Source organism: Hordeum vulgare, chromosome 5H, assembly GCF_904849725.1.
Source record: "Hordeum vulgare subsp. vulgare chromosome 5H, MorexV3_pseudomolecules_assembly, whole genome shotgun sequence".
NCBI classification, from domain to species: Eukaryota; Viridiplantae; Streptophyta; class Magnoliopsida; order Poales; family Poaceae; genus Hordeum; species Hordeum vulgare.
In genome coordinates, this window is record NC_058522.1 from 428,843,728 (window position 1) to 428,854,826 (window position 11,099).

An 11,099-nucleotide genomic window follows, 5' to 3' on the forward strand; every position below is an offset into this window, starting at 1 on the left:
CTTGCTAGTTTGCTTGAAGTATTATTGGTTTCATGTCAATAGCAAACTATTGTTTTGAATCTTACGGATCTGAACATTCATGTCACGTGAAAGAAGTTGCAAAGGATAACTATGCTAGGTAGCATTCCACATCAAAAATTCATTCTTTATCACTTCCCTACTCGAGGACGAGCAAGAGTTAAGCTTGGGGATGCTTGATACGTCTCCAACGTATCTATAATTTTTGATGGTTTCATGCTATTATCTTGTCAAACTTTGGATGTTTTGCATGCCTTTTATATATTTTTTGGGACTAACTTATTGACTCAGTGCCAAGTGCGAGTTCCTGTTTTTTCCATGTTTTTGACCCCTTTCAGAGGAGATTTTGAAACGGAGTCCAAACGGAAGAAAATCCCCAAAAAGATTTTTTCCATAACGGAAGAAGATCGGGAAGCTTGAGAGCCAAGGAAGGGGAGCCTTAGGGGCCCCACAAACCCCCACCCCCCGGCCAGGGGGAGGTCGCGGCCCACAGGCTTGTGGGGCCCCTGGGCGCCCTCTGCCCTAAGGGTTGCGCCTATATATTCCCTAAAAATCCCAAAAAAATCAGGAGATAATCGAAATCACTTTTCCGCCGCCGCAAGCTTCTATCTCCGCAAGATCCCATCTCGGGCACGTTCTGGTGCCCTACCGGAGGGGGATTCGTATACGGAGGGCTTCTTCATCAACACCATGACCTCTTCGATGATGCGTGAGTAGTTCACCATAGACCTACGGGTCCATAGCTAGTAACTAGATGGCTTTTTCTCTCTCTTGAGTCTTCAATACAAAGTTCTCCATGATCTTCATGGAGATCTATCCGATGTAATCTTCCTTTGCGGTGTGTTTGTCAAGATACGATGAATTGTGGATTTATGATCAGATTATCTATGAGTCTTATTTGAGTTTCTTCTGATCTCTCTTACGCATGATTTCATATCCTTGTAATTCTCTTCGAGTTGTGGGTTTTTTCTGGCCAACTAGATCTATGATTCTTGCAATGGGAGAAGTGCTTGGTTTTGGGTTCATACCGTGCGGTGACCTCACCCATTGACATAAGGGGTAGCGAGGCACTCATCGTGTTGTTGCCATCAAGGGTAAAAATATGGGGTTTTCATCATTGGTTTGAGATTATCCCTCTACATCATGTCATCTTTCTTAAGGCGTTACTCTGTTCGTCATGAACTCAATACACTAGATGCATGCTGGATAGCGGTCGATGTGTGGAGTAATAGTAGTAGATGCAGAAAGTATCGGTCTACTTGTCTCGTATGTGATGCCTATATGTATGATCATTGCCTTAGATATCGTCATGACTTTGCGCGGTTCTATCACTTGCTTGACAGTAATTTGTTCACCCACCGTGATATTTGCTGTTTTGAGAGAAGCCTCTAGTGAACACTATGGCCCCCGGGTCTACTCCACACCATATTTTCAGCCTTACACTTTTACTTCGTTGCACTTTCCGCCTTCAGATCTCACTTTGCAAACAATCTTGAAGGGATTGACAACCCCTTTGAAGCGTTGCGTGCAAGCTTATTTGTGTTTGCGCAGGTACTCTGGACTTGACGAGATCCTCCTTCTGGATCGATACATTGGTTCTCAAACTGAGGGAAATACTTACTGCTCCTGTGCTCCATCACCCTTTCCTCTTCAAGGGAAAAAACCAACGCAAGCCCAGTCTCCGTCAGCTTGTCAATTTCTGGCACTGTTTGAGAAGTAGCAGCTTGCTACTGAGTCCACATTTTAGTTGGCCGGTGAGACCAAGCAGGTTCACATTCACCCCAATGATCCGAGTGCCTCCGCGACGAACATCTCCACCTCACTCGGCAACAAATAGGAGGACGAGCTCATCCAGTTCATCCATGAGAACTGGAACATCTTCACATGGAAGCCATCTGACATGCCTGGTGTTCCCAGGGAGCTGGGTGAGCACCGCCTTTGAGTGGCCTCCATGGTCAAGCCCGTCAAGGAACACTTGCGTTCTTCCTCCGTGGAAAAATGCAAGGCGATAGGTGAGGATATAGCTCGGCTCCTAGCTGCCGAGTTCATCCGCGAGGTCTACTACTCCGAGTGGCTGGAAAATGTAGCCATAGTGCCCAAGAAGAACAATTCACTCTGAATGTGTATTGACTTCAAGCACCTCAATCGGGCCTGACCGAAGGACCTTTTCCCCTTACCTCGCATAGATCATATTGTAGACTCTACTGCTGGATGTGAACGCCTATCATTCCTGGATGCGTACTCCGGGTACCACCAGATCCAAATGTATGGACCCAATGAAATAAAAACGGCCTTCATCACCCCATTTGGGTGTTTTTGCTACATCACTATGCCATTCGATCCCAACAATATTGGGGCTACTTTCCAGCGTATGATCCAGAAGTTTTTAGAGGAACAGATCAGTCGAAACGTGGACGCTTATATGGATGACATCATCATCAAGTCCAGGAAAGGTTCCGACCTCCTAACTGACCTCACTGAAACCTTCGGAAACCTACGGTGCTACGGGATCAAACTCATCCCAGCCAAGTGTACCTTCGGTGTGCCAACCGACAAACTACTCGGTTTTCTTGTTTCCAAACGAGGCATCGATGCCAACCCCGATAAAATTGGCGCTATAGTCCAAATGAGACGACCAGAATGCATCCATGATGTACAGAGGCTTACAGGTTGCCTTAAGGCTCTGAGCCGCTTCATCTCAAGACTCGACGAAAAGGCATTGCCTCTTTACCAATTGATGAAAAAATCTTACAGATTCAAGTGGAACAACAAAGTGGAAATCACAATCTACCAGCTGAAGGCTTTTCTTTCCATCCAGCCGGCGTTAGCTGTTCCGGGTAGCCGGGAGGTCTTACTCATGTACATCATAGCCACTAGCCAAGTGGTTAGCATCGTTCTCACTGTGGAGCGTGAGGAAGTAGGCAAAGCGTACAAGGTTCAGAGGCCCATCTATTACATCTCAGATGTATTGACACCCTCCAAACAAAGGTACCTGCATTACGAAAAGCTGGTCTACAGTATCTACGTGGTCGTGAAGAAGGTGGTCCATTCTTCCAACATCACTCGGTCACATTTATCAGCGATGCCCCCTTGTCAGGAATCCTGCACAACAGAGACGCCACTGGCCGAGTGGCCAAATGGGTGATTGAACTCCTCCTGCTAGAGATCAAGTTTGAAGCCAAAAAAGCGATCAAGTCTCAGGCCTTGGTGGACTTCCTGGCCGAATGGATAGAAGAAGAGCAGCCGGCCCCTAGTGTCCCCAAGCATTGGATTATGTTCTTGGATGGATCCAGGATGCTCCATGGCTAGGGGGGCTGGAGTAGTCCTTGTTTCCCTGAAGGGAGACCGATTGAGCTACGTGCTCCAAATCCACTTCGATTCATCTAACAATGAGGTCGAGTATGAAGACCTCTTCTACGAGCTCTATATGGCCATCTCACTCGGTATCCGACGTTTGATGGTCTAAAGTGACTCAGAACTCGTCATCAATGAGGTGATGAAGGAATGGTACATTTGGAGCCCGAACATCACAGTTTACTGCAATGTAGTCAGGAAGCTAGAGAAGAATTTTGAAGGCTTAGAGTTGCACCATGTGCCCCGAGCCAAGAATTAGGCGGCCGATGACTTGGCCAAGATCGGTTCAACTCGGCGAGCCGTTCCAAAAGGCGTGTTCCTTGAACACTTACGCGCCCCCTTAGTTAAAGAAGATACTTTTATAGAGGAGCCCTCACAGGTAGTCGGTCCTGCAAATCCGACTGAAATGGACGTTCCGGTCGTGGTCGACCTCAGCCACGAGATGTTGGTTGTCACATCCGAATGGACTCAATCTTATCTAGCTTACTTGCTCCAATAAGAAATCCCTGAAGACGAAGAGGAAGCCCGCCGAATCATTCGACGGTCTAAAGCTTTCAAAGTTTTGGGAGACAAATAATTCAAGAAAAAGTGCTACATGAGTCAATCAGAAGTGCATTTCCCCACGAGAAGGTCAACAAATCTTGCACGAGATTCACTCGGCAACGTGTGCTCATTCGAGCGGGTTTTTATTGGCCCCGAGCCAATGAGGCAGCAAGAGACCTAGTTGAGCTATGCGTCGGGTGCGGGTTCTACAAAAATCAGTCACACAAGCCTACATCTGTGCTAAAAACTTGTGAAGGGCTTTTTTGATAAAACATTATTGAAACTGCCTATCTCCTATTGGTGCACAGGAATCAAGGGGTGCCATCAACCTTGAAGCAGAAAATTCAATGTGTGGGCCACGCGACAGTTCAAAAATTGGGAATGCACCGTGAGCTAAATTGGAGTGAGCCGGACATTGGATAAGAGGGGAACTCGCGGCAGAAGCCGAAGATTTTGGATGTATGAAATTGCTAGATCAAGACCGTGGCATTGGTGGCCAGTTCGGGGGAATTGAGGGAGTCCGGGATTAAGGGGTCCTCGGGCCGATGGCCAATCTCTATGGTCCTGATAGGTGGGCCACTCTGTGATCATCACTAAAGGACCTAAGATTGTGATGACAATGTGTCCAAGCCGGAGACCTCCTAAGCCGTGCCGTGTACTCCAAGTCATGGTGGTGGATTCGGCATGTTTACTCCTAGACGTAACCGACATTGTGTAACCCTAGGTACCAATGGTATGTATGTAAGCCAAAGGGTTTTAGTCCGTAAGGTAGATTAAGATCAATATTCTTAGGGTTTAGACTACATCACATGATCTCGAGGTAGATCAACCCTGTACTCGTTACTTCATCATCAATACAAACAAAGCAGGACATAGGGTATGTTGGAAATATGCCCTAGAGGTAATGATAAAATAGTTATTATTATATTTCCTGTCTCAAGATAATCGTTTATTATCCATGCTATAATTGTATTGAATGAAAACATAAATGCATTTGTGGATATATAGACAAAACAATGTCCCTAGTATGCCTCTAGTTGACTAGCCAGTTGATCAAAGGATAGTTAAATTTTCTGACCATATGCAAGTGTTGTCACTTGATGACTAGATCACATCATTGGGAGAATGATGTGATGGATAAGACCCAAACAATAAACGTAGCATGTGATCGTGTCATTTTGTTGCTATTGTTTTCTGCGTGTCAAGTATTCATTCCTATGACCATGAGATCATGTAACTCACTAACACCGGAGGAATACCTTGTGTGTATCAAACGTGGCAACGTTACTGGGTGACTATAAAGGTGCTCTACACGTATCTCCGAAGGTGTCCGTTGAGTTAGCATGGATCAAGACTGGGATTTGTCACTCCGTGTGACGGAGAGGTATCTCGGGGCCCACTCGGTAATACAACATCACATATAACACTTGCAAGCAATGTGGCTAATGTGTTAGTCACGGGATCTTGAATTACGGAACGAGTAAAGAGACTTGCCGGTAACGAGATTGAAATAGGTATAGGGATACCGACGATCATATCTCGGGCAAGTAACATAAAGAAGGACAAAGGGAATGGTATACGGGATTATATGAATCCTTGGCACAAAGGTTCAACCGATAAGATCTTCGTAGAATATGTAGGATCCAATATGGACATCCAGTTCCCGCTGTTGGATATTTACTCGAGAGTGTCTCAGGTCAGGTCTGCGTAGTTCTCGAACCCGCAGGGTCTGCACTCTTAAGGTTCATTGCCGTTTCAGTATAGTTGAGTTATAGGTATTGGTGACCACAGCTTGTTCGGAGTCCCAGATGAGATCAAGGACATCACGAGGGTTTCTGGAATGGTCCGGAAACGAAGATTGATATATAGGATTGTTTCATTTGTCCTCCAGAAAGATTTCGGGCATTACCGCAGTGTACTGGGAGTGACGAATGGGTTCTGAGTTTTTACTATGTAACATCCCAACTTTTGGAATGTTAATAAAATTATTAGTTTGTTTGTTTGTTTGCTTGAGTGATTGAAACTTGAGTGGAAATCTGAAACTTTTTAAAAACTTTTGAATGAGAGGGAATAAAATGACTTTCCCCTTCTCCGGTGAATTCAAATTCAATCATTTAAAAGCAAAGAGAGAAGATGACATGACTTCTTCAACTATAAAGAATTTGAACGGAGATATTTGTATTTGAATTATCTTGCATTTCTATTTGTTTTCTTCGTGCAAGAAATGCCGGGAAATACATTCTGTCAAACAGAAAAGAGAGGAGGAACATGACCCTCAAACACCCGGGCATTTTGAAAGTTATTTGAACCCTAAAACTTAGAGGGTCATTTGAAAATTATTTGCAAAAGAAAATAAATCTTTTAGGCAATTTTGTGAAAATAATTTTTTTCTGAAGTTTTTATTTTTGCCGTGGAAAAATGCCCATCTTTTAGATTTAATTTTTCTGGTAATTTTAGTATATAGAAACTCTATTTTCGGAATTGATTTGATTTCCTAAATTTTCCTTTTACCTTCCTGTTTCATTTAAAAGGAAAATTCTCCTATATTAGGAAAATCGTCAGAGGCCCAATAGGCAGGTTTGGGCCCGATCCTCTTTCTTCCTCCTGTGATCGTCTACTTCCTTCTGTCCAGGAACCTTCCATCAATGGAGGAAGGAATCCTCTCCTTCCCGATCTCCCTCTTCCTTCCTTCCGGACGCCATCCGAGGCCGCCTATAAAACCCTCAGCATCTACTCTCTCCATTTTCCCCAAGAGACGCCCCTCACCTCGCCTCTAGCTCGCGCGCCACCTCGCCAGAGTTCATCCCCGGGAGAGCTTCGCCAGGACCCTGTCGAGCGCCCCGTCGCCCCAGCGTCACCCCCTCCACCACCTAGACCCCGCCAGCGCCACCCCCACCCGCCGCACCTCCCTCCACCTAGTCGCCCCCCCTGCATCCCTCCCCACCCCGCCGAGAACTCCTGCCAGGAGCTCTTCGCCAGGAGCCCCCACCCCTCTCCATCTCCCCCTCGCCCCCCTGCAGGTCCCTCCCCTCCCTGGAGCCTCGCCGCCCCCTCCGCCGGATCCCCCTCCCCGCCGCCCCCCTACACCACCGGAGCTCCACCACGACCCCCAGCCACCATCGGCCACCATTATCAGCGCTGGAGCTACTCCCAGCCACGGTAAGGCTCCTCCTCCTCCTGTTTTTTTTTGGTTTGCCTATTAGATCAAGATCTACGGTGTAGATTAGAAGGGCATACCCCTTCGGTTCTTTGACAAGAACCGGCCGTTTATTTTTATTAACCAAAGCGTTTTCTTATAATCCGGCCATTCGCTGGTTAGCCTACGCAGCGCACACCCCCTAGCCAACCAGAGATCGCCACGTGGCCCGTTCATTAGTTAGCTTTTATTCATTTTTTCTGTTTAATTCCAAAAACAGAAAAGTTTCAATTTTCGTTTGCTCATAACTTTTGATCCACAACTCCAATGGAGTTAATTCTTTTTCCAGTAGATCACAAATTTTCTGTAGTTTGTAAAAACATATAATTTGTCTATGTTTGAAATTTTAAAATTGGAATTAGATCAGATTTAGTTTAAACCTTGTTTTGCTTATTCCAGGAGTTTAGAAATATATTTTAATTTGATTATTTTTGCTACTGATCACTAGTGATCTTATTTATCAGTGGTAAAATTTCAGATTTGTTTGAGTATTTTAGCTCATTGTTTCTTGTGAAACAATTTCTGTTTCACCTCTTTTAGGATTGTGACTAATTTACTTCCTTTAGTTGTTTTTAAATTATTTTATTTTATATTTCAGAAATATTATGTTTTGTTTATGTTAGTTAAACAGTAGGTTTGCAACAAGTTTTTATTTTATTTTTATTTGTTATCATGAAACCAATTCTGGTTCCTTAGTAACTTGCAATTGGTTTCTCCACTGTTTCAAATCCCGTTTGGAAATACTTTCAAATAGTTTTGTGAAAAATACTTTATTTTATCTTAGTTAAATTTATATCTTAGTTCCTTGTTATTATTTTCTGTTAGACAAAAACTATTTAGTGTTTGACGTAGTAGAAGACTCCCTAGTCTTATTTGAAGTTTCTTTCGGATTCTTATTTCGCTCTCTCTTTTGTTTTGATTGCTAGAATGATTGCTAGTATGAGTGCTTATGTGAATGATATGTTTGTTATATAGATTTCATCGCAGAGTGACGAGTAGTCTATCAAGTTATTTCTCGAGAAAACTCTTCTTCGTCAACATCACCAGGAAAGTCACTTTGATCATACTATCGCCTATGTTTTATGCATCGTAGTTCTACCATCCTATGCCCAATTTGCATGCTGCTTAGGTACTTGGAAATTTTAGTATGGATTGTAGTATCATGTGGTAGGCACACAACAACCCCGATACTTGGCCCCGGGACGACAAATTTCATATTGCTATGCTTGAGTAGACGGGATTTCGGTTGAGTGCATAACACGAGTGATGCGAGGTTGATTAAATAATCAAGACCGGTTAAGACAAGATTTTCAAGACCTCGGACGCAATGCAACTCTGGGTGAAGGACGGTTGATCGGCTCCCTGGAGAACCTAGTGGATGACCCGGGATGCTGGAGAGGCCATGACATCCCGCGGAAAGCTTCACCCAGGCTCAAAGAGACGGACGGATATTTTCAAGACCCAAGGCTTACCTGCACAGCCACAAGTCATTATGGGCTTTGGCTTGGTTGGACAACGCGGCGACTCTGGACAGGCGGTGCTAGCAGATGTAGAAGAACGGTAGGAATGGATGGGCACCGACAGGGATTCAGAGTGACCCGTTGAAAGACCATGTTTTGATCATCCGGTCTTCAAACACCCTGAAGTGCGAGGACATACACGGAGGCGATTAAATCTTTTGGAGAACGTGTGCAAAACTCTGCAGAGTATTCAAACCTAATCGATTAGCCGTGTCCACGGTCATGGACAACCTGAGCCAAAGGAACTGAAGTTATCTGGAATTCTCAACACCATTACATATATTTGATGAGGGTATTATTGATAACCTAGGTATGAGAACTGGTTGGTGGAACCATCTCATTAACAACCAACAGCCTAGTAATATTTTGCTTTTAGCCCCTCTTGTTGTAGGAGAAAATTTGCTTTACGCTAAAACTTACAACACCACCTGCCATATATGCATGTAGAGATAGATGATGATATTTTCCCCCTCTCATATGTGACTTGCCGGCATATTCAATATGCTGACCTACACGGCTGCAACGTCTTATGTTGCAGATCTTTTTCTTCGACGAGTAAGAGTATGATTCAGGGTTATGGTCTAGACTGAACTTGCCGTTGGTGTTATTGGGACTCCACTCCCTTGACTGCTTCCGCTGAGATATTTGAGGTATATATATCAGTTTTACGCTATTTACATGTGATTGCACTTTGATATTTACATTGTTGTACTGTGTGTGCCAGCATACTGATCCAGGGATGGGACAGAAACACAGAGGCTTGACTCGTCTTGAGTCGGGTCGCTACAGAAATGGTATCAGAACACATGTTGACTGTAGGACGTGACCCTAGAAACTGGAAACTTCTTAGGATAGGATCTCTCAAAAATCTTATTTTCAAGAACATCCTTCACTTCTCATCTCTTCTGATTTCATCAAATGTTCTCTCTCACCTCAAATAGTTATACAATCCCCTTACCCCTTGAACCTCATGAATTATCAACGGAGTTCTACTTCATAGTAAAGAGGATTTCACCACGCGTTTGAAGAATTGAAGCTACACCAACAGTAGACTCTCAAGACCCGAAGAACTCGAAGACCCCGAAACGTTCGAATATTTATATGACCATTAGAAGTCCAAACCCCTGTTATATACCCACGTTAGTTACGATGATTTGTGAGCCGTCATTGGTGTGTGTTTTCCGACGGCCACAAATAAAACCTATTCTCAAAAAATATTGTTTGTATTGTGTGTATCTCCCTCCCTCTCTTACCCGTCTCATCCCCAAAACCTCAACCCTACCAGATGGAGTATGAAGATGGACTTGTAGTCTCTGGACCAATGACCCAACTGGAAGCTGATATGTGGATTCAAAACATGGAGAACCACTTCGGGAGCAACCTGATCTCAAGGAAGTATGAAGTGGAACATGCTCTTCAGTACTTTACACAAAGTGCTGCAATCTGGTGGAAAATGCATCATGCCATACAAGGATTTAGTGGAGCAGAAACCTGGGACGAATTCAAGAAGACTTATTAAGATCTCGTCTTATTCAGAAGTGCTATGATAATCCGAAGGAGAAGACTTGTGCATGCAAGATCTATGGAGAAATAGGACACACCCAGGAAGAACACAAGGATGGATGCACTCATTGTGAAGAAAATCACCCAGCTGAGGAGTGCCCAAGTAGTCAGGTGACTTGTTTCTTGTGTGAAGGAACCACCCACTACCCAGCTCAGTGTCACATTTACCCCAAGGTGCAACAAGTTGTCAAGCAGCAGAAAGATGCAGTGACGGAAACCCTCAAGAAGAAGATTCTAGAAGAACTGGTGATGAACGAAAATATTGAAGACCCTGATGGACAAGGTCTGACCAGATTTTTCTCCAATGCATGCTACTCATGTGGAGAAGAAGGACATTATTCACAGGATTGCACGAAGAGAAGCCAAGAGTATCTGGGAAACTTCCCGACGGAAGAAGTGGAGTTTGATCCATTTGAAATAAAAGAACTAGCCAAAATAAAGGAGTCTGGAAAGAAGAAAAAGTACCCCCGGAAGAGCCAAATCTCTGCAGATATAGACCTGAGTCATGTCAGATGTTACAAGTGTATGGGATTTGGCCACCACAAATACATGTGCTCAGGAAGGAAGCCGGAAATCCCAGGAGCAAAAGAAAAAGTTAAGAAGCCTCGAGACTTGTCAGAACTCATTTGCTTTCGTTGCAAGGAAGTAGGACATTTTGCTAGCGATTGTACGCAAAGGAAGAAAGCTAGAATGGAGTAGTTAAGTTTTGACCAGGGCAATAAGTGTAATCCGAAGCACTCTTGTTTTTCATAAGATCATGGAGTGAAATTTTTTGTAACAGAAGTCCCTGAGATTGTAATAACATCATGAATAAATGGAATTTATTGTCTCATGATTGCCTATGTTCAAAATGTATGCGTTGTTTCTCTACGAGCAAAGATCTCTGAACATTATGAGGATATGAG